The following is a 24,153-nucleotide window of genomic DNA, read 5'->3' as shown; positions in this document are numbered from 1 at the left end:
TCAAGGATGAGCAAATATTTTAGCTGGGGGGTGATGATGAGCCCCAAATTTTGGTAACAATTTGGGCTCATTTGGCCTACTTACCTTGCTCAACCCTTCATTTTTTATCACTTATGCATCATTTTTTAGTATATTCGTGTTATTTGTAGGAAGAAGGGCAGTCATTATGCCTATGTGGCTAATACATGATGATTTCAGGTTTTTTGACATTAAATGGAGCAAAGACCACGCAAATGGAGACAAGGAGACAGCCAAGGTGGCATTGCGGGTTTATAGGGAGGTTGTCCACAGCCTTGAATGACCTTCCTCGTGATCTCCACCCCAACTCCGAGCTCCAACAACTATCACCACCGAGCTAGAAGGCAGCCAACGGATTCTATAGGAACAACAGTTTACTTTTAGTTGGACAACCAAGCTCCACTAATTGAGGAGGCCAGCTTGGCCCTCATCATGTATAAATATTAAGGCTGTAGCCTTCGATGAGACTCTTGAACTTTTGTTGTAGATTTTGGATTACGAGCTGTAGCTCTGTTTTTTCTCTTTATAAGCCAATTTTGGCATGTTGTTAGACTCATGATTATGATCTTTTAATAAAAGGCAGGCAGATTTGGATTCGATTATGAGTTCTTAGGGGAGCTATAGCTCTCAGGTTAGGGCCCAACCTGAGAGCAATAGACCTCCTTTCCTTTGTATTGTTACTTGTCTTTCTTTTATCATTGCATTTCTTTCCTTTACATGCACTTGAAAAATATAGTTTGCTGCGTTGACTGTTTCGGTTTGGTTATGTAGGTTAGTTTCATGAATGCAGTTGTCTCAGTAGTTCAGAATTAGCGTAGGGAGATTGAAGTTACGTTGAGTTCAAAAAGGTTGAATGCATGATCACTTTCACCTCTATTTGGGGACCGGAAGTGTAGACCGTGCCAACTGCCAAAAACATTGTTTTAACATATGCATGCAAGTATTGATGTAATGTTTTCGATTGAAGAATTGTCCATGCGATTATATCTTGAGTAATGACTCTTTGGTTCAGCATCATGCACGGATTTCCTTCAACTTACATTTTTGTTCTTTGATTCCTAATAAAATAGTTAGAATAGGTTGGTGAACTTTCGTTTACATGCAAGATAGGGGTGATTTGTTTCATTTACACTGCGCAGCACCACTCCATCGTGTTCTTATTCTTCTAAACCATGCCTAAGCCACCTACTCATCCTCTACTCAGCTCATTTGCCTTCCAACCCTTCTATTATCCACGTTGCCTCAACTTTTTGGCCGTCCATTGCCTCTACCCTTCTATCGACCAACCAGCTCTATCCACTCTCTCTCCATCTCATCTCTCTGTCCATAGGTCATCACAAGCTCCTCTTTCATCTTACCCATCCATCCATACAGCTCCTTCACTCCTCCATCACCCAAAACTCCGACTGTAGAACATCCTGTAGAAGTTAGCAGACTTCCTGTAGAAATCCCGAGTTTCCTGTAGGATCCCCTGCAGACATCCTATAGAAGCCTAAAAACATGGTTTCCAAGCACCCGAACGTGGTGGACTTCTGTGGAATGATGTGAGGGGTCCCCTGGAACCTCTCAGAGTCCTCCTGACCTTTCCCAAGCCTTCCTCCCCTTGAACTACCCCTGCACAGTCAAGACCCAGTAAGAAGCACAATCACAATAACTCCACCCACTTGAGCAAAAATACAAAAACGTGTTCTCTTCAATGGAAGTAGTTTAAATTCATGCATCTCATCTCACTATAAGTAATGGCATCATTTCTAGAAGTTGCATTCCCACCATTGCATCATAAGGATTAAGCTAGTCAGATTAGGGTTTACTAGGGTTTCCATGTTTGGTTGGCTTTCAGTTCATTCTTGCAAAGTAGGTTAATTTCCTTTGAGATAGCCTTCGTTCATCATTTAGAAAGCTTCTTCTGAGAACATATATAAGTTGGCTTGAGCCCTATCGGACTTGTGCGAGCTGACCAAGTGACAGCTGCGACAAGAGCTAGTACTTGTGCATACAGCACCGTCACTTCCAAGTTTGTTACGAACTACCGGGTTGATAAAATTAGAGAAGGAAGCCCCAGGAGTTGTAGCATTATTGCTACAATACTGGAGCTCACCAGGTTCATAACAATAAAACTGCCAAAGGGAGTAGTACATAAATCAACGTTTAATCCTTGTGCTCAAGCAGCAGAGAATTATAATATAGTGGCGGATCTGGCCCAATCGCCATCTGCTATGTTGACACTTGAAGTACTGCAGAATTGCCCCTCCCAAAGTAGGCTTTGTTATCAGCGATAGGTGGGATTTATCCAGCAGATTCCAATCTAGTGGCCTTTAATCATAAAAGATATGAACGTCAGTTACTGGCCCAGCTCGCTTTCCTTATACAGGTAAAAGCCCTCAACAAAATTGTTCATCGTGTTAGCGCTTGAAATTTCACCTCAGGCTGAGAAAGGTAAACCTCAAGGCTACATCAAACCATTTGGCCTCGTAGCTAGCCCTACAGGGTAGGAGAAGGCTCTCTCTGGTCAATCTCGGCAGATCTTCAATGGGATGAGATGACCAACAAGGTAACACTGATATTAGGCTAGTAAACTGATTTAAAAGGTTGATTTGGGGTTTTTTGGGTTTTTGGTGGCAAATTGAGGGGTTGCAATTTTGGGTGCGGGGATTGGACACAGTTTCTGCAAGGGGTTCCTTGGGGCGAGGTAGGAAACAGTATTGATGCCTTAGATTGAGGTGAGTGGATGGAAAAGACCGGTGAGGAGCTAAGGAGAGCAAATAATACTTTGAATTCTCCTTAAACAGTAGAAAACATAGAAATTAAACAAACTTAAAAGCAGAGCATGGCAAGCATGAATTCTTACTTTAACACTTCATTTGTTCAATATGCAGAAGTAAAGAAAGGAAAGGAATCACATAACAAAGCTTACAAGAACATTGAGAAACACACCATCAACACATGAGTCCACAAGAATCCCAAAGAGGACTGCAAAACCCTGGTCTTCCTTAGCCAAAAATTGCAGAGATACAGTGAAATAATACAATGATAGCTTCTCCCTCCAGAGTCCAACCATGAAAATGAGCAAGAAAGTACATAATATAGATGATATAACCTCTTTCCCTGCCTCCATGGGTCGAGCTCACTATCCTAAGAGCTGTTTCAACCACTTCTAAACTAAGCACTACAAACTAGGCAGTCAAAACAACTTGCCTCTATAAACTTGGAAACCAATTCATACATTACATATTTACCCATTACATGAATGAATCTTCTAGAAGTGTTAAAAAAGAGTAAAAGTGCCTTAGAGTTACAAAAATTACATCAAAGATAATCATATTCAACCCCAAAAAGTCAAACTAAGTCAAATCTGCGTTTTCTGGGCTGTACAGTGCAATCTGGCAAAAAACTGCCTCACAGGTCGCGCCCCCCTGCCTGACGGGTCGCGCCCCTTTGGAGATCTGTTTGAGGCACTTGCAGGTGGAAACATTGAGAAAAAGTGGACTTGTTGGAACGGTCTGTGAGTCTACTTTCCAACCCAACTGGAATTTTTGCATTTGGAGGTCATTTTCCCTGTCAAAACTTAATTCTCCCAAGACTGGTCAAAAAGTGCCAAATGAGGCTGCCTCAAGGAAGAGTGCTGTTGCAGTCAACTTTTGAATGCCTTCCTCAACCCGAAATTGAGCTTATGATAGCTCATTGGAAATCTCTTTGTGTCTAGTTATCATTTTACCTATCAAAAAAATCATTTGTCCAACCAAGCTAGGAGAAAACTTGATTTTCCCAAGGTCACTTCAGAGGTGTCTTTGATTCTCCTGAGGCAACGATATTCTTGACATTTCTCTCAAACCATGACACCTGTGCACAACGTGAAGGAGGTTTTTCTTCCTTGGAGCGTTTTGGACAAAAACCTCTCTCCGTTTCCCAAAATTCATCTTTGATTGCTCTGAAACATCATTTGAGTGAAACTTGTCCCGATGTGTGAAACAAGGAACTTTGTCAAAATGAAGCGAAATGAAGGGGATAGGGGGCTTATAAATTCTTTGGGAAATTTTTGGGAGTGGGGAGGGATGTTAGGAAGTAGGGAAAAGTGGAATCTCAGAGATTGAGTGAGGGGAAGGGGTCCAAAAGGGCAAGACACAGGCCCAACCTAGAAAATTGCCAGGTTGTAGCTAGAAACGAGGGTTTGTGCAAAAATGAGGAACTTGGCGGCTCTAAGGGATGGGAAGTGTTTGATAAGGTACTTTAAGGATAGGGGAAGGTGTATAAACATCAGGATACAAGTTTTGCCGATGATTTGACCGTCCAAGAGATATTGCCGTCAAAACCCTAGGAGAGGGAAATGACCTTGCCTAGGCACAACTGAAGCATGAACAAGGTGTACACCGACTCATTAGACACTGAGATGATAATGAAAACCCTATGAATGATGATAGACTCAGCTGGATGATGACATGGACTGACATTTGGGCAAACCCTAGACCTAATGCCTAGTGACCAAATTTTGCTTGAAGACTCACTGAAATGACAAAAATTGACCTTGACACTCTGAGACCACTTTGTAAGAGCATATTTGATCACTGTAGGAAGGCTGGAAAGACTGACACTAACATTGGCTCCAATGGGGATGGTAGCTCCTTGGAGGTGCCAAGAACCTCAGACCTCTGGGAGAGAAGACCAGTGCCTTACAATCATTGGGCAATGGAGTCATTATTTTGAACGAAGAACACAAAACCTTTGACACATTTATTGACTGAAAACTGACTGAAACTTAACTGGAACTTGACTCAAACTGACTCAATGGCAAACTGAAATAACTTGAAAAACTCATTCAACAGACCAAACACAAATGACTCATGACCGACTTAAAACAAAACTTTACAAAGCTTTTGGAAAAACGACAGTAATCCATCAAGATTTGGAATCATGATGACAACCACCTGCATACTAATGAAATATGTAAAATCATGTATAATGAGCTTTCCAATGTAACCAATCCAGCAGATGGCTACATACCAAATTTCTGCTCTCGCTTATCTCGAGCAGGTGAAACGATGAACCTGTAGGCAACTCAAAATAACCACTGAAACCAAAGCTTATGATAATGAACCAGGTAACATTTATATTTTCTAATGCTTGCAGAAGAATGCCAAAGGGATCTTGATAATCCTGAAGCACTACCTTGTTTGGAGATCCAGCTACAAAAATATAAGTACTCGCTTCATTCTGATCTGAAAGAACAGTGGGTTGCTGATTGATAGGAAGGCACAGAGAAGTATAAGCTTCTGCCATATGAGTGTTGGCTGTAAATTCCTTGACCGTGAGAAATTTTGACATATTGTCTCTCTCAAGCTTATATTCCTCAATTTCATGGTCTAGGTCATTCTTAAACAGAAAACAATCCTCAAGATCATCAAACATGACAACCTCATCATCTTCATGAAAGAAAATATTATCTGTTTGCTGATCTATAAAACTAATTACAAGACTGTCATCATTTTCAAAAGAGGAAGAAGTTTCACCAACACTTTCGTGACCATGTGCACACTGCCGATTTGCTTTAGCTTGGATTGTAGCATGACCTTTCAAAAGCTGATCTATCTCCTCTTCAGACAAAGGAGATAAGACTTTCTGTTTCCCTTTGCTCAAACAAGTCTTGTCTTCTTGAAATAACATTTCAAAACATGAAAAATATGAATGACAGTCCTGATCTTCTGAAACTTGGAAACATTGTTGATCATCTTCATATGACATGGCAATCAAACTATCCAAATTATCATTAAAAGAAGAGTTTTCACTTACTTGAACAAAGATCTCATCTTGTTGTTCATGAGCTGGCTGAATTAACTCCTCATGCAGGCTCTGTTCTGATGGCATAAGGACATTTGGATCAAGAACTTTGTTTATGATCTCAGCAACAAAACTCTCCTTTTCAGGATTCGGCACAAGGTATGCTTGGTTATCACAATCTGAATGTAGTTCTGAAGTAGCTGACTGGACATTATCACACTCTACAATCAGCACTGGACTTACTTGCATGCTGCTGTCTTCTGTGGGCAGATCTGAAACAACATTTTCTCTTTCCTCATTTTCAGCCATATGGAAATCTTCAGCCTGCTGATCTTGACAAGTATCCTCTAAGATTTCTGTGTGCTGCTGAAATGGATTTTCATACAGAGCCTCCATGATCTCAACATCCATAAAATTATCATCTTCATAATATTTCTCAAGGCTTTCAATAAAAGTTGAAGCATGTTGGCAACAGTCATGAACTAAATTTAATGATGGATAAGATGCTTGATATCTTTCAATGAACAAGGCATGAAAATCCTTTAAACAGTAAATACAAGCAGGCGGCAAACTTTCATACCATGATTGGGCTTTACCTTCCAGAGTGGCCAGGAATATCTTCATCAAGCAATCTTCAGGAAAATCCACCTTCAACTTGCAAATATGCATGTGAAATCTAACTAGATGTAAAGTAGCATCCTTCTTACCATCATCATTAAATATAGGCAGATTCCTTGACCAATCTACCTTTGGAATTTTATTTGGAAAACCAGGGATGTGATCTCGGCTCAAGGGATCATATCTTCTTGCGATCCGATCCATCTTGAAAAGCTCAAAGCTACTGATCTCTCTGCAGTGAAGTCACCATGAAGCATTGATCTCTGGAGATTTCAGTGAAGGAGTCGCCAGTGAATGATTTCAGCCTTGTCAGTGTCTGATCGTTGTCCACTATCAACAATCAGATCTGAACTTGATACATGTACTGGGGTAAAATGCAAATGAAGTGATGTATCCACAAGCTCACGGAGATTGACTGAAGCAACGTTTATCTACTTCCGCTTATGCAAAGCAAAAGCATTTCGAAGGCTACCTGGCATAACTTCAGGCTCCGTCTAAGACTTATGAAACAAACACATCAATCCACAAACAAGTTTGTTCTCCCCAGTATGGTCGCCAGTATGTTAGCGCTTGAAATTTCACCTCAGGCTGAGAAAGGTAAACCTCAAGGCTACATCAAACCATTTAGCCTCGTAGCTAGCCCTACGGGGCAGGAGAAGGCTCTCTCCGGTCAATCTCAGCAGATCTTCAATGGGATGAGATGACCAACAAGATAACACTGATATTAGGCTAGTAAACTGATTTAAAAGGTTGATTTGGGGTTTTTTGGGTTTTTGGTGGCAAATTGAGGGGTTGCAATTTTGGGTGCGGGGATTGGACACAGTTTCTGCAAGGGGTTCCTTGGGGCGAGGTAGGAAACAGTATTGATGCCTTAGATTGAGGTGAGTGGATGGAAAAGACCGGTGAAGAGCTAAGGAGAGAAAATAATACTTTGAATTCTCCTTAAACAGTAGAAAACATAGAAATTAAACAAACTTAAAAGCAGAGCATGGCAAGCATGAATTCTTACTTTAACACTTCATTTGTTTAATATGCAGAAGTAAAGAAAGGAAAGGAATCACATAACAAAGCTTACAAGAACATTGAGAAACACACCATCAACACATGAGTCCACAAGAATCCCGAAGAGGACTGCAAAACCCTGGTCTTCCTTAGCCAAAAATTGCAGAGATACAGTGAAATAATACAATGATAGCTTCTCCCTCCAGAGTCCAACTATGAAAATGAGCAAGAAAGTATATAATATAGATGATCTAACCTCTTTTCCTGCCTCCATGGGTCGAGCTCACTATCCTAGGAGCTGTTTCAACCACTTCTAAACTAAGCACTACAAACTAGGCAGTCAAAACAACTTGCCTCTATAAACTTGGAAACCAATTCATACATTACGTATTTACCCATTACATGAATGAATCTTCTAGAAGTGTTAAAAAAGAGTAAAAGTGCTTTAGAGTTACAAAAATTACATCAAAGATAATCATATTCAACCCCAAAAAGTCAAACTGAGTCAAATCTGCGTTTTCTGGGCTGTACAGTGCAATCTGGCAAAAAACTGCCTGACAGGTCGCGCCCCCCTGCCTGACGGGTTGCGCCCCTTTAGAGATCTGTTTGAGGCACTTTCGGGTGGCAAAATTGAGAAAAAGTGGGCTTGTTGGAAAGGTCTGTGAGTCTACTTTCCAACCCAACTGGAATTTGTGAATTTGGAGGTCATTTGCCCTGTCAAAACTTAATTCTCCAAATACTGGTCAAAAAGTGCCAAATGAGGCTGCCTCAAGGAAGAGTGCTGTTGCAGTCAACTTTTGAATGCCTTCCTCAACCCCAAACGGAGCTCATGATAGCTCATTGGAAATATATTTGTGTCTAGTTATCATTTTACCTATCAAGAAAATCATTTGGCCAACCAAGCTAGGAGAAAACTTGATTTTCCCAAGGTCACTTTAAAGGTGTCTTTGATTCTCCTGAGGCAACGGTATTCTTGACAGTTCTCTCAAACCATGACACCTGTGAAAAACGTGAAGGAGGTGTTTCTTCCTTGGCATGTTGTGGACAAAAACCTCTCTCAGGTTCCCAAAATTCATCTTTGATTGCTCTGAAACATCGTTTGAGTGAAACTTGTCCTGATGTGTGAAACAAGGAACTTTGTCGAAATGAAGCGAAATGAAGGGGATAGGGGGCTTCTAAATTCTTGGGGAAATTTTTGGGAGTGGGGAGGGATGTTAGGAAGCAGGGAAAAGTAGAATCTCAGAGATTGAGTGAGGGGAAGGGGTCCAAAAGGGCAAGACACAGGCCCAACCTAGAAAATTGCCAGGTTGTAGCTAGAAACGAGGGTTTGTGCAAAAATGAGGAATTTGGCGGATCTAAGGGATGGGAAGTGTTTGATAAGGTACTTTAAGGATAGGGGAAGGTGTATGAACATCAGGATACAAGTTTTCCCGATGATTTGACCGTCCAAGAGATATTGCCGTCAAAACCCTAGGAGAGGGAAATGACCGTGCCTAGGCACAACTGAAGCATGAACAAGGTGTACAATGAATCATTAGACACTGAGATGATAATGACAACCATATGAATGATTATAGACTCAACTGAATGATGACATGGACTGACATTTGGGCAAACCCTAGACCTAATGCCTAGTGACCAAATTTTGCTTGAAGACTCACTGAAATGACAAAATTTGACCTTGACACTCTGAGACCACTTTGTAAGAGCATATTTGATCACTGTAGGAAGGTTGGAAAGACTGACACTAACACATCGAACAATCATTGATGAGGGGGCATCTACCTGTATTATGTCAATGCGTTTCTGGAAAAGTTTAGGCTCGCCACCCTTGTCACGATCATCAACAACATTAAAAGCATTCGATGGAAGAACATACATGCCGTATGGGATATTAAGTAACTTGCAAGTCGAACTGGGGAGCAAGACAGTAGAAATTGAAGTCGAGGTCATTGATGAAAACCTTAACTATAATACCCTACTAGGTAGGCCCTGGATTTATGCTATGGTTGCTATTGTGTCAACATAGTTTAGAAAGATTGCATTTCCCTTTCAAGGTGGAATTACAATCATTGACCAACTAACCTTTTTCCCAAACAGTTCGCAAGTTACTGGAAGCATTCCATTGATCCATGGAAGTTCTCAATTGCTTCAAAATATTGGAGTAGGTCTCCTAAAAGATCCTTCTTTAATGGGTACTTTTGCCCTCCTGCCTCCGAGTAATTTGGCGGAAGTGGCCACAGTGGAAACCTGTCACATCATATCTTCTACATCAACAAAGATTAAGAAGAACTCTGACCATTTTGGTAGTGTGGATCATCACTAGGTGTTGCCCCCAAGCCCTATAGAATTGTTGTAGCAATCCGTTTTTTGGGCATGGATGACAAACCCATATCAACACGCAACAAGTGTTTGGATAGATAGGTCTCTAGATTATGGCACCTCTTCCGATCCTTGGTCTCATGTACATTCTACAGATGAAGGAATCATTCAGCCAATGATGATAGGAGAGGCACCATGAGAAGATCACCACCATTGTTCCCAGCTTCAAGATAACAACGAAGATTATTCTAGCGACCTTAATCATCCTTTAGTTTTTTATTTTCTATCAAATATTGTAAATACGATGGATTTCGAGTGAAATCTATCCAATATTGAAGAAACTATCACCATTAATATCTCGACCAAACCTAATGTTGTAGAAAATATACATGTTGGAAAATCTTGTTCTCCTTCAGAACTGGAAATTTACTGTGCTCTCTTTCGTGAATTCAGAGATGTCTTTGCATGGTCATATGAAGAAATGCCAGGGATTGACTTGAGTATCGTTGAACATGAAATAAAGATGTATCTAGATGTCAAACCAGTGAAAAAATGGCTTCGATTAGTTCACCCGAAGAAATCCGCTACCATTAAGGCAAAAGTTGAAAAACTTTTGCATGCTAGTTTCATTTACCCTGTTCCTCTCACTGATTAGGTGTCGAATATTGTTCATGTGATGAAAAAGCAAGGAATGATTAGAGTGTGCATCGACTATAGGGATGTGAATCCATCCTGTCCAAAGGACAACTATCCTACACCCTTTATCGACCAGATAATTTATGAATTTGTCAGATGCGTAATATTTTCATTTATGGATGGATATTTTCTATACAATCAGATCAATATCTACCCACAGGACCAGTCAAAGACTTCATTTATATCTCCATGGGGCACATTCATGTACCATAAACTACCTTTCGGTTTGAAGAATGCAAGGGAAACCTTTCAGAGGGCAATGAACTATGCCTTCCATGACATCAAACACATCATTCAACCGTATCTCAACGATCTACCGGCTCATTCACGAAAGCAGACCAATCATCCGCAACATTTGAGAGTTATATTTCTATGTTGCTGACACTACAAGATACGACTCAATCCACACAAGTGTGTGTTTTGCGTTGGTTCTGGTCGGTTACTTGGTTTCGTAGTTTCTAAGGATGGAATTCGACTTGATCCATGTAAGGCTCAGGCAATCATCAACATGCCTCCACCTTCAAATTTGCTTCATATTCAGAAACTCCAAGGGAAAGCAAGATTTCTAAGGAGGTTCATTCAAAATTATGTCGAACTTGCTAAAGGTTATATCCGTCTTTTGAAAAAAGAAGTACCCTTCAACTGGGATTAGGTTGCGCAAGCTTCTTTTGACACTTTAAAAGGTTCCCTAATAAAAGCATCATTAATGTACACTCTTGACTATAAAAAAGATTTTAACTTGTATCTCGCCGCTATAGATACAACCATCACCATGGTTTTAGTACAAGAAGACAATGGAATAGAACATCCTGTGTATTATTTAAACCGCAACTTAAATGATACAAAAAGCAAGTACTCCTATGTTGAAAAGCTAGCTTTAGTAGCTGTTCAAGCAGTACAGAGATTTTGACACTATATACTCTTTTGCAAAACTACCATTTTGTCAGATTGCAACCCTATGACCTACATTCTGTCGCGTCAATTGCTAGGGAGCAAATATTCCAAATGGATAGCCATTTTGCAAGAGTTTGATCTAGAATTCACCAAATCCAAATCACAGAAATCTCTAGTCTTCGCGGAGTTACATTGTGACCTCCCATCCCCGTCCAAAATTTTAACATCTAAAGCATCAATCAAGGATGAAAATATGTTTCTGATATCATCAAGCGACTTGTGGTATGGCGATATACTAATCTATCTCCAAACCCAAACCTTTAGGCCTAACACCGCTCACTCGGAACAAAAACGTATTTGATACCAAGCAAAAGACTACATGATCTTCGGTGATACACTTTACCGTCGTGGTGTCGATACAGTTCTTTGAAGGTGCCTCACGCATGAGGAGGCCGAAAAAATTCCAAGATGACTATCATTCAGGCGCATGTGGGGGGCATCTATCTGGTTACAATACTGCGCAAAATATCTTACAAGCTGGTTACTTTTGGTCCACTATCTTTAAAGATTGCATAATTACAGTCAGAAGTTGCCATGCTTGTCACATTTTTGATTGCAAAACTAGATTACCACCTGCACCGCTACATCTAGTAGTTGTTGTTGGGCCATTCACTAAATGGGGCATAGATTTCATGACATGTAACCCCACCTCGGCCAGGGGGCATGGGTATATCATAGTCGTTGTCGACTATTTTACAAAATGGGCTGAGGCGATGCCTACATTAAACAACAACGGCAAAACGGCTGCTCTTTTCTTTTTCAATCATGTAGTCTCTAGGTTCGGTGTTCCACAGGCTATAGTCACAGATCATGGATCACATTTTCACAATCACATGATGGTTGAATTGACTGCCAAATTAGGACTATCCCACGATAGTTCTACTCCATATTATCTGCAGGCTAATGGACAGGTTGAGGCAATCAACAAAGTCCTTAAGCGCATGGTGTAGAGAATGATTGGAGTCCACAAATGGGATTTGCATTTAATCCTGTACTCATCTCTGTGGGCATATAGGACTTTGGTGAGAAATGCGACTGGATTTATGCCTTTTTAGTTGGTGTATGGCCTAGAAGTTGTCTTATCGATTCAGTGTGAAATTTCATCTCTCAAGCTCGCAATTGATCCACTTCCCGAAACTTCAGAGGAAGAGGCTCGTTTCTTGGAACTAATCCACTTGGATGAAACCCATCGTGACACTGCGCTGGCTAACGAAGCACATAAGAAATGTGTTAAAGTGTAATTTGACAAAAATTTCAAGCCTCATATCTTCTCGGAAGGTGACCTAGTCTCGCTCTATGATCAAGACTCTGATAAATTGGGAATGGGTAAGTTCAAATCATTATGGATGGGCCCCTGCATTGTTAAGCGAGTATTAGCGAAAGGAGCCTACAAGCTGGTAGATTACGATGGGATTCCATTGCCGCAACCTCGAAACAGGTTGTATCTTAAGCATTACTATGCTTGATCAAGTGTAGTAATCTCTTTGTAGATATGCTTTTGTTACATTTTTTTTTTTCATCAAGAGTTGTCATTTTGGTTAGGTAATCCACTTTGCATTTGTTGCAGATGTCAGACTTTTTGGAATCATTCAGTGTGTACACCGACAGAGCTATTCGTAGTATGCGGAACCTATCTTCTGCAGCCTGGGCCATATTTTGCTCCAAGAAGCGAGTTGGTGAGTTTCAGGGGGATATGTATTGGTTGATCAATGAAAAACCTCGCTAAGTATAGCGCATTGATTGAGCTTCTCTCTGATGCCATTTCACATGGCATACGCCGACTTGTTGTCAAGCTAGATTCACAGCTCGTCATTCTACAGCTTACGGGTGTCTATTCCGTTTAGAACCCAGCTATTTATCGTATGTTCCTAAGAGTTAGGATTTTCGAAAGACATTTTGATTCCATTCAATATCAACATATTTCCAGAAACTTAAACACATTAACTGATTCATTAAATAATTATGTGTTAGATAGACATTTGTAGCATTTGTAAAGAAAATCATTTCACATTAACATTTGCATCTGGATCACATAACTTAACCAAAAGAAAACTCCGAAAATAAAAAATATATAACTGTTTATAGTTTTTACAAAACTTTTTGTGACAAGGCAAAATTGGTCACATGACCAAGAAACTCAAAAATGAATGCAGAAAAGCATCCTAGACTAATGATGCTGGTGATAGCATGTCACTTCCTATGCGATCATATTCAAGAGCCTAGTCCATCAACTCAGCACTCCAGTAGTGTGGCGTTGTAGCCTCAGAGGTAACTCGTCGGTCCTCACATCCTAAATACCAAGAGTGAGACCCTCGATCTGATCCTGCAGCACTGCCAGGGTCTCCGCTATGTCCAAATCATGAAGGATAGCCCTCCCTACAGCCTCTCCTACTGGAACATCAGCTATCGCCCTTGGGCGCGCTGCTAGTCACACCAGCCCAACATCTGCACAAGTATATGGGTTCAATTACTCTTGATAACATTCAAAAACATGAAAACATTATAAAACTAATAAACAAAGATGTGGTCAAATCAGTTTTACCTATCACACTCCACTTCTCACCAGCTGGTAATGCCAAATCCGGGTCACCTTGGAAATCCATCTTGACATATGGATACTTCGCAAAGACCATCTCCTGATGGTTGAACCACTCAAAGAAGGCATTAGAGAAAGAAATCTGTGACTGACCAGCATGTCTGGCCATGAGATCAACCCACCTCTGCATCCATGGTTCCCTCGACGCTGGCAATCCTAGTGAAATATACTAAGGCTGCATCAGTGGAATCCTCTCCAAGGCAAGAGCAGTCAAAATGGAACTGTAGCCAAAGTTCTTGGATCTTCCGTTCTTCACCTTAGAGAGCTATTCTTTCATCACCAGAAGTACTGCCGCACACCAGTTGAATACCTTTTGTTCCAGGAATTCCAGGGCATACTGCACATAAGATTTGTTTGCCAAATGAAGAGTCGCGCTACTAGCCAATCTGGAAAAGGTGAATAAAATGGTCCTCAAGGACCGATCAGTGACATCCTGGATATTGATCTTGCCATCTTTGCGAGGCAAAGATCCATCTCTACAAAACTGACGGATATAATCTCTCACAGATTCACCCCCATGGGCGAATCCCGATAGTGAAAGAGGGGCACCACACCTCGGTAAACCCGTCAAAAAGTAGATATCCTCAACTGTTAGTGGAATATATTTGCCTCTAATATGGAATACCTGGTTGATCGGATCCCAAGCATCGAGAAAATATTGCAACAAACTGATTTGTTGCCTGATGCTAGATATACGGAAGAATTTGAGCAAACCACAGTTTCACAATGCAGTAACAGTACCCTAATCATGTAGGGCAATCATGTCCTCTTCTTCATGTTCACGTTCACGCGATGTAACAATCATTTTGATCTGACAAATATCTAATTCACACACAAAATATGAATTAGGATCCTAATTTGGGCAAAAATAGGCAAAAATTTCATGAAAACCACTGTGTAAAGTTTCATTTCTGTGCCCATCTCTCATTGCCTGTTAGCAAGGTGAGATGCATACTAACTGGCTAGTGTCCAGCTCAGTATGCATTGCACTTTTCGATGCAGGTCAAGTGCGATGGATGGAGAATGAGTTCTTCAAACCCCAAGGGCCCAGAAGCAGGGAAAAACTTGCTCAAAATCAGAAAAGAATGGAATGAAAGAGTTCAGGGTTGGCTCCTACCTGGTCCTGACGGTGCGGAGAATATTCCACTAGATCTCACAAAATCAACTGATGAAATTTTAGGGGGAAAACCACTCCAGAGCTCCAAAATCCGAAATTCGAAGAGAAATGGTAAAAATGAGAGATAAAACTACTTTTTATGTTACTATTCACATACTTCAATTAAAATGATAGTTTTTAATTCATTTTTCAGGCATGTATATGTATTTCTAATCAATTTGATGGAGTAATTAAGTAGGTTGAACGACTGAAGAAAGAATCTAACGTGTTAAATGGTAAATTGAACATCTTGGACGACTATTATGAGCAATTTTTTTGCAAGGTTCAAGCTCATTAAAAACTAAACCTGCCTATGAGCATAGTTTCTCCCAATTCAAGCTCATTAAAAAATGAATCCACCCTCTGTAAATAACCTTTGTGATTGCCCTGCTATCAGCCTTTTGAACCTTGGTTGTGTTCCTACCATCACATCCATTCTTTTGGCTGATCATACGCTCCCACTTGATTGTTTACCCTTTTGAGGAACAGCTACAACGAGTGGTCTTGTTAGCCACCCTCTTCACACTACCATGTTTTGAGAAGTTCCAAACTTACCTGGAACCAGTTGCTACCTGAAAACACCACTCGTTCCTAAAAAACAAGTCTCTTTTAAACTCTTTTTAGAATTGTTAAAAATAAAAAGATTGTTGAGCTATTGGCCTTTCCATCTCATTAAAGTAAAGGAAGCGCCATCCCTCCTATATATTTTAATATTTTTGGACCTGAGGGATTATCAAACAAAAATATCGAGCGCTTGTCTTTTTTGGCTCGCTAAAGCGATAAAAAATTCATCCCTTTCATATTATTTTATACTTTTTCAGATTTAAGGGATTATGCTACGAAAAAGGACTACTGGAGTTTCCTTTTCATCCCTTTTCAAACTCTCTAAACATGAAAAGACCGAGTTATCTTTGTTGTTAAACTCGTTAAAACTATAACTACAAACTTGTCCATCCAAACAAGAACGAGTTTCACTGTTGCTAGGCTCACTAAAAAATAGTGACAGGTTTGCCCGAAGGGAAAATTATAGAACAAGAATATGTTATCCTCCTCAAGCTTGACAAAAATAAATAGGTAATGGTCAACAATGACTAGGGAAAAAGGGAAGAAAACTTGAAGAATTTTATTGGTAGCAAGTCGCTCTTGAACATGACACTTTCACTCCATCACCATGATTGAGTTGGGTTGGGTTATTCCGTTCACCAGTCATATCACCATTGGTCCTCTGTACCATCCATATTTTAGGGTTAATGCTACCAATCTATCTCAGTGTCACTGACATTTTCAAGAGAATTCACCATATAGCAAACGCCTCATCCATTGCAATACCTTCACCCTTCATTTTTCATGACCACCATTCCTGAACCTTGTATCACCAGATCGTTTTCACCTCTAGAAAATCATTTTTTCCATTTCGTGTCATAGATGTGGGATACATTAAGGCCCTCCTATGGAAATTCACTTCTTTTCGACATCAGCTCATCATCCAAGAAGTTGACTTAGAAACAACCCTTTTAGTACTTTGAAGCTTGCATGCCTCAATAGCAAGTTTCTCACTTCCGGTGACAGGCTTACATCAATGGCCTTCAACCGAAATATTTTGCGTGGTGTTCGACATCATATCATATATTCACACCACGTGAATTGTACTATAGTACCTTGAGGGTCATTATATTTATTGGTGATTCCTCTCGCGTCTGTTAGCAGCTTACATTATTGGTTGGTAATCAGGTGTTGTCTTTCCATGTTCGACTTTAGGACATATTTTCACGTGGATTGACTTGTACATCGAGCGAAGATTGAATGAGTTTGAAGACCCCAGATCTAGTTTCATCCGTCTGGGATGCGATATATTAAGGAAAATAAAGACATCAATTGTACACGGAAGCTGCACAGATAGTCATCCGAGCTAGGGAAGATGACTCTTCATGCGAAGAATCACCAGTATGCAACAACAGACGATTGTATGTCCTATGTACATGAAAATGAATTTATAAAGCTGAGCATGGGAATGTTTGCCTCAGCTAGATCATGAAAATAATGTGATGATGATGTATTGTATTGTATCTTATACAGGTCACCTTCTAGTTTGAATACCTCGGATCCTCATGATAAAGCATTTCACCCGACATCAAAAGATTTATGACCTCATGCTTTAGGGGGCAAATGTTATAGACATATTTGGCACTGCAACCCAAAACTCATATGTCCATAAACCAAGGGCTCTTTAACCCATAAAAGTGTTGTTTCATACCCTAAAGGATCATGGTCAACTAATTACATCATTTCCCAGAAATTCCACCTGAAAAACCACTTAGAATTGGCCAAAACTAGACCATACTGACTGTTCCATGGTCAAGGATGCATACTGGCTGGTACACTAGCTAGGTGCAATGCATACTGAAAAGGCCTTTTGTAGGGTGTGATGAGCGAGAATGGAGAAATGGCAGAGACAGTTTGCTAAGTGGAAGCTCATGGAATCTTCCAGAAACTTCTCCCATGACACTTGCCTCTCTGAATTCGCCCAGGGATGAGTAAGAAATCAATGAAATATCCAAGTGGAACCAAGAACTATCAGTGGAATGACACTAATCAAAAACCCAGAGCTGACTCACACCCTTGCAAGACATCTATAAATGGATCCCTCATCTGAGAGATCCAGAGGCTAGAATTTTGTAAATAGTAAGGAAGTGTTGGTTTATCTATGAGAAGAGACATTGTATTGTTGGGTGATCTTTCTTTTCATGAGGTGGATAGGGCTTTGATGCCGGGAGGACGATGTTGGATCAGACAACTGAGTTGTAATCCTCTCTTGTACTATTAATAAATTTCTTTGAGTTTTCTTCCATATAATCTTGTATTTGTGAATCTTGTTGTTTATGAATGCAATTCTATGGTCAATGTATTTCTGATTCTGAATTGTTTATGATATTATAGATCGAGATGCTTTGATGGTGTTTTGTTACTTTGACTCTACAAGTATTCTTTGAAGTGGAACAAGTAGGAGAGGAGTGGCAAGCTCTATCAAGGGAGAGAGAAATTAAGCAAGGAGCCAAGTGGAAGATCCATGTTGGTCCCCTCTGCTTCTCTCTTATTTATCATACATAAATGAAATCACAAATTGCTTTGATTGTTTGTTTCTAAGATAGCTATCCGTCTTAGTGGGACTAGCAGATCGAAAAGACACTAGTTTTCCCGGAAAAAATACCACACCTGCAACCGTACAGCATCAGGTGGCTTCACCAAGGGTGAGATTTCTAAGTTTTCCAACAGTGTCGCCTCCCTTACAGCATCAAGCCCTTCATAGATGAGGTATTGTGTGATGTTTCACCTCTTGATGTTTGTGATGTATTATTAGGCCAACCATACTTGTGGAAGTGACATGTTGTGTATGAGTCAAGGCCTCACGCTGTTGTTATTTATTTGTGTAATTCATTATATAGGATACCGAAGGCAGCCCCACCTACCTCCACTTCTTTGATCTCTACTAAGAAAAGTAGTAATATCATCTCCCAGACTAGGAAACTTATTTTATGTTTGGTTCACTCCCAAAGTAAGGGGAAGATCATCGGCACATCGATGACCCTCACGAAGCGTTCCTCCACGTAGCAACAATAGCAGATGGATACGGTCATGAAATCAAACAGGAACATATTCTCCTCACCCACAGGGGTACCATTGCACTATCAGGTCAAGCATTCATTCAATCTAACTCCTAGAGCACCTCTACCCAACAGGTCGATATATTGCCACTCCATTCTATAAAATGAAAAGTATAAGCAGCGACATGATCAGCATCGGGTGCCACACAGGTTTCAGGTGGCTGACAAAGTCTAGTTGAACCTGTAGAAAGAATGCCTTACAAGAGCCCATCATAAGCTTAGACCACTCCGATATGGTCCTTACACCATTACCAAGGTTATGGGAAACAATGTTTTGGAGCACAACATTCCCCCATTCCTTCGCTTGCGTCGAGTGTTCAATGTGGACCACCCTCAACCAAGCTTCCCACCATTACTGAACACATCAGAGGTTGTAGAATAGCTAACAAGGGACCAAGTTCAATAGAAGTTTCCTCATCTCAGGGAGGAACTCAATGCAATGGGGACCATTACTTCTTAAGGTGCGAGGAATGATCTAGGTGGATGCTAATGGATCCAGGAATGATCCGGAAGTTCAATTTCCTTAATTGTAGCACAATTTACTACTTTTAGTAGTTTTTCGGGTCCTAAACGTTTGGAGCCCTTTTGAGGCCCTAAACGATGTTTTCTAGGAAAACTGGGAGCAACATGGGTCCTCGGATAGATATTTATAACAAGGTATTATGTGCTTCAAATGAAGATCGCATGCAAAAGTTACGACCCCAGGAAGTTGATGTACCAATTTACCCAAAACAGGGCCCATAGTTTGGTGCTTCATCTCCTAGGGTTAGGTGTTTGGATGTTTAGGGTTTTCCATTATTTCTCAACAATAAATAGGCCTCGGAGCCTCATTATAACTCAGTTCAGAGGCATGTAGCTGCCACATCTCTTCTCAGAGATAAGCTACCATTGCCCTAGCTGGTTTATTTCCATTTCTATTTGTAAGCATATTTCAGTATTTTACATTAATGAAATGAAGTATTATTTCCACTGCATCTTTGTGTATATGGGTATTTCTATATTTTGTCGTGTTCTTGTTTAAATCTGAATCAGGATTGGACCATGACTCAACAAAAGACACTTAAACAATCCTAGAGGTACGTTGGCTTTGGAGCTTGCAAGTAATCTTCATAAAAAAATGGTCTATAAATTTTGATGCTCACTTTGAAAAATTAGCAGTAATTTCCATATGAGTGCAACTACCTAGTCTACCTTGGTTAGAGGACATTTTCAAGGAAAATTAGGAAAATTCCTAGGTAGTTTTATGAGGCAAAAATTTCTTTCCATTAGATGAGGTACATGGGCATGTCTTTTATTTTGGAGGTTTTAAACCTTACCTATAGAATTCCCCATATAAACTTGATTAGGTGTAGAAACCTTAGTCACCATCAAAGCTTGGACTATGAGGGCATACTAGAAAAATATGGACACTACCATGCTAATGGCCACCGAGGCAAAGAATGCCTACTTGGGAAATCAAAATGAAAATGGCTCTAAAAGGATAATCAATTTCCTATCCCTCTTCCTCCAAATACCCAGGACATCTAGACTCCAAGGTTACAATAAGAAGGTGCTCATCCTTAAGAGAAAGTAACTACTTCAGAGGCATCAAATAAGGCAACACCAATATCTATACTTTTAAAGGTCCCTCCATCATTCAATCCTGTTTCTTCTAGCTTCCCCTTGTTTTTCTCTTTTCCCTCACCTTCCATCTCAGCATCAATTTTGGATTCACCTTCTTCCATTACCCCCAAGGACTTCCTAGAATCACTTCTTGGACTCTGCTTATGAATCTCCTCTCCTCTTCTTTCCTTTTACCCCTCCATCCCTTCCTTTATTAAACAATTCCCCCTTCCATGTGTCTCCCTCCTTTTGTATCAAGGTATCACAACAATTACTACCCCTTCCCCTCCTTCCCATCATTACAACTTATGATCACTCTCAAATCCCTCACCTCCTGTTGACCTTGATCTATTTTACGATTTCTCTGCTAAATTTGGATATGGTTTTGGGGTATCATAATGAATGAGATCAAAATCCCTCTAGAATAGGTCTAAAATATTTTCTCTCCTTAGCACAAGGAGAGGTGAGCTCTACAATTTTCATGGGGAAATGGAAATCCATTCTTGGGGCCCTTAGAGAATCATCCTTGAAAAATCTTACAAAATTAAATGTGTCCTTAAATTATAAGGGATTTTCCAACCCCTCTAAAAAAATGGTAATAAATTGGTTGGTTGAGTTGCACAATCCAAAAATTCTTTTCCCAAAAGAGACAATGATGGAAGGATAAAAACTAGTAATCCTCCTTAGGAAAATTGTTTTAAACTGAGCTTCTTAGCTACAAAAACATCTAGAATATTGGTAGGTATCATCATTGGATGCCAAGAACACAATGTTTGGCTAAATGCATCCTGACCAATCTGACTTGGGCTTATACTATATCCACACTTCAAGGATATGTACATGCCTTTTATCTATTACAACATCTATTGGCCTTACTCAAATATAAAAGAGTTATGGTGAATGATAATCAAACTTACCTCTTTTGACTCCAATATAATGATTGTGGCAGGGGATATAAATTTCATTTTGGGGGAATCTAATATATGGGACTCCTTGATTCTCTATCTCTAATTTCTTTTATTTAATACTTCAAAGAAGTTGGGCTCATCAACATTTGACCTCCAAAACTAATCCCCACCTATAAAACACTATAATTTTGACAACAAATATTGCAAATCACTTATATTGTTTCCTTGTATAGGAGGCCCTCCTAGACTTTAATCCTCATCTATGTCAATGGGTTACACTAGGAGATTATTCTGGTCACAACCCAATCCTCCTCAATTTAGAATCTCCCCCACCGCCTCCTCACCCCCCACCAAAGCATCCAAATTCCTTCAAACTAAACCTACATAGGTTTGAGGGCCCCTCTCTCCATGAAGCTCTAAATCACCTTTGGAACCTTTCTCCAATGAGATGAATTGATCTTCCTACTTGAAATTCCAAGAAAACCTTAAAATTTCAAAAATAAATAAATAAATTAATTAAATGAATAAATTAAAAATTGTTTGACATTATTTTGGTTCATTGGCATAAGTAGTTGAAAAATAAAATATGTTCATATTAAGATTGGTAATAAGTAGATGAGAAGCTATCAATCAAAATAAAGTTATAATTTAAGAATTATAAGGATCATATACTTTTAAATAGAAAAATGATGAGTATTATAGAAAAAAATATATTTTAGCTCCATGGTTTGGTTTAGGGAGTCATGTTTTAGAGTCTTCTTGGGTAGATAAACCAACACACATTATTATTAACACCAATTGACAACTCCATCATTATAATGTGAAATGTTGTTTGACAATAATATACCAACTATAATTGACCTTGCCACATGCCAATTTCTACAAAAATTGGTTGAATGTTGTCGATTTTGATGTGTAGAACTTCACTATTACTTCTACTCAAGTGTGAAGTTATTTTTATAGACATTTACATCATCACATGCAACTACCTCTCATAATTTCACCACAACTAGATAGCTTTAAATCATATTTATGAGAAACCTAATTCAATATATTACTCTCAAGTTCTCTGTTAATAAAGCAAGATTAATGTTTCTTGTGTGTTGCATGGAAATTATCCCCTTTCAAACTTGGGAGACCATGACCTTCCAATTTCTTTAAGATAGGATTATGTTATTCTTTTTCATAAACATTATGCTTGGATGATAACATCTCCTTGATTAATCTAGGTCTACAATAGATAGTATTATATTAGGGAAAAAATAAACGAGAGAATTCACAAATGTATAAACAAATCTACAATAGAAACCCAATAAATATGAACCTTCCGACTATAATTTAAATCTTTGAAAATCTTAGAAATTTGAAAATATATGAAGCAACAATATTGCACCATAACACTTCTTCCATTGAGTAGAGCAGTAAGAACTAGAATATGAACCTAGAACATTAGAAGCCTGTACTAATGTTTTACTTCTTGAAACTCCTATCTATTGATGGACATGACTTAAGTGGGGATCCAACTAGCTCTCTCTCACATGGATGTTTCCATTCAAGAGAGCAATATTTTCCAAATTTGCATACACTAATAAGACTTACCTTGTAATAGACCCAAGGAAAATTAACCAATCACTAAAAGGGAGAATAGGTAAGATTATATTGAAACTTTATAATTATTTTCCCAAACAATTGTAAAATTACCTTTTTTTTTCATTTGTTTCAAGAAGTACAAATACAAAGAGTTATTGACATATTTGAAAGGGAATTATACAAGTATGAAGAATTTTGTATGTATCTTAATAAATTAGACTAAATAACTTTCCAAATAAAATATCTTAAAAAACAGAGTCAATTTCGTAAAAATGTTGAAATGTAAAAAAATAAAATGAAAAAAAAGTTGATTAAATAAATTAAACTTGTTGGACACCTAATCCTCTAAGGGTTGGTGTGGAAGCCGAATATATTAAAGGAGTCCAAGAGAACACTTGGAATATGAATCCAAGGGTCACACCATGTACTATAAATGTATATCATTTGTTGATAATAAGTGAACTCTCCTGCTTATCTTTCCTATTTTGTCTTTGTCGTGTGTGTGTTTAACATGGTATCGGAGAGGGCGATCTCATGCCCTACTCAAGTATGAGCCACTTGTTTATGTGAGCTTTTCCTATGGCCTTTATGTGCATGTCAGTCCTCCACCTCTACCCATAATCCTGAAATAGTAAAAATTGGCATCCTAGGTCTGCAAATTCAAATGTTTTATATTAGCATGCATTACCAGTATTCTCTTGTTTCATTGCTGTGCAGAGAAACTCTCCTTAACTCAATGTTATTTTTCGCCATTTCTGTCCTGCCATCCTAGATCTGCTTAGTCATTCCACTCAGCCGTTTCTCTATAATAATTCTGGTCAGCTTGTCAGCGTTATTTGCTCCAACACCACAGGCACTAACTGTAGGTAAGTTTGCACGCTGAGCATTTACCAAAGAAAATGTATTGTGCAGAAGGGGATTTCCCTGGCTTTGGTTCAATGGAATAGCTTGAAATCAATGACCCAGAACTAGAGCTTCTGTTAGGCGAACTAAGAAAATGACCGATTTCATGCTGCTGCAATCTTTGAGAGGTAACAGAATTCATATCAGGCAAGTGTGCATTTGATATTATTTCTCCAATATTTCCTTGAGCTTGCACTCTTGTTTCAGCCACAACTCCACCATTAGGAAGTGTGCAAGAGTTCAACTTATTAAGAATGGAAAGAAGATTGCTGCTTTTGTTCCCAACGATGGTTGTTTGAACTACATTGAAGAAAATGACAAGGTGTTGATCGCTGGATTTGGGCAAAAGGGCCA

The sequence above is a fragment of the Pinus tabuliformis genome, chromosome 5_1 (genome assembly GCF_031772625.1).
Source record: "Pinus tabuliformis cultivar Carrire ecotype Pingquan chromosome 5_1, CPIR1, whole genome shotgun sequence".
NCBI classification, from domain to species: Eukaryota; Viridiplantae; Streptophyta; class Pinopsida; order Pinales; family Pinaceae; genus Pinus; species Pinus tabuliformis.
Note: the sequence above shows the minus strand (reverse complement) of the source record.